The sequence below is a fragment of the Microcaecilia unicolor genome, chromosome 2, assembly GCF_901765095.1.
Source record: "Microcaecilia unicolor chromosome 2, aMicUni1.1, whole genome shotgun sequence".
NCBI classification, from domain to species: Eukaryota; Metazoa; Chordata; class Amphibia; order Gymnophiona; family Siphonopidae; genus Microcaecilia; species Microcaecilia unicolor.
The window spans coordinates 8,500,842-8,502,572 of NC_044032.1; positions in this window are offsets into that span (position 1 = coordinate 8,500,842).

The window sequence follows — 1,731 nt, forward strand, 5'->3', positions numbered from 1 at the left end:
GGCCCTAACGCCCAGTATCCGGATACCCCACCGCTTTCCTCCTCACCCCTCCCCCAAGATGTAATACTTTCATGTCCCTCATTTTTTAAAAAAAGTGTCCTATCTACCCTGTGTCCAAATGCCCAGCATTCAGATTGTGTTCCTCTCGTACATTTTCATTTCTTTCATTCATTCAGAACTTGCCCCCCCCCCCCCCCCAAACACTTTTGGTTCCTTCAGTCTTTTAAAACTCTCCTATGTACCCTGTGTCCTAATGGCCAGCATTCAGATTGTTTTCCTTTCCCAAATGTTCATGTCTTTCAGTCGTTCAGAACTCCCCCCCCCCCCCCCCCCCCCCATTTAACACTTTCGGTTCCTTCAGTCTTTTAAAACTCTCCTATCAACCCTGTGTCCTAATGGCCAGCACTCAGATTGTTTTGCTTTGCCAAATTGTCTGTCACTGATGTCATTGAGGTCAGTGCGTGCCTGCCTAGCAGACCACTTCCGGCAGGCACGGTCCCAGGCACATCCTGTTGGAGGTGAGAATTATTATATAGGATATATATATATATACTAGTAAAAAAGGCCCGTTTCTGACAGAAATGAAACGGGCGCTAGCAAGGTTTTCCTCGGAGTATGTATGTTTGGGAGAGTGTATGTGAGAGTGACTGTTTGAGAGTCAGAGTGAAAGTGTGAGTGTGTGAGAGAGAGAGTGAGTCTGGGTGTGAGTGTGTTTGTGAGAGAGTGTGTGCAAGTGTGTATGTGAGACACAGTGTGATAGAGAGTGTGTGTGTGTGGCCATCCATGCTCCTCTGTCCCCTGCCCCCTCCATTCATCCCTTTCCAGCATTTCCCCTGTTAGCCTGAGGCCTGCCCTGCAATCCATATCCATCCATGCCCATCTCTCCCCTCCATTCATCCCTATCCAGCAATTCCCCTTTCCCTGAGCTCTGCCGTCCCAATCCATGGCCATCCATGTTACTCTGTCACCTGCCCCCTCCATTCATCCCTATCCAGCATTTCCCCTCTCTGCCTGAGGCCTGCCCTGCAATCCATGCTCCTCTGTCCCCTGCCCCCTCCATTCATCCCTTTCCAGCATTTCCCCTGTCTGCCTGAGGCCTGTCCTGCAATCCATATCCATCCATGCCCATCTGTCCCCTTCATTCATCCCTATCCAGCAATTCCCCTTTCCCTGAGCCCTGCCCTCCCAATCCATGGCCATCCATGCTCCTCTGTCACCTGCCCCCTCCATTCATCCCTATCCAGCATTTCCCCTCTCTGCCTGAGGCCTGCCCTGCAATCCATATCCATCCATGGCCATCTGTCCCCTCCATTCATCCGTATCCAGCAATTCCCCTTTCCCTGAGCCCTGCCGTCCCAATCCATGGCCATCCATGTTACTCTGTCACCTGCCCCCTCCATTCATCCCTATCCAGCATTCCCCTCTCTGCCTGAGGCCTGCCCTGCAATCCATGCTCCTCTGTCCCCTGCCCCCTCCATTCATCCCTTTCCAGCATTTCCCCTGTCTGCCTGAGGCCTGTCCTGCAATCCATATCCATCCATGCCCATCTGTCCCCTTCATTCATCCCTATCCAGCAATTCCCCTTTCCCTGAGCCCTGCCCTCCCAATCCATGGCCATCCATGTTATTCTGTCCCCTGCCCCCTCCATTCATCCCTTTCCAGCATTTCCCCTCTGTGCCTGAGGCCTGCCCTGCAATCCATATCCATCCATGGCCATCTGTCCCCTCCATT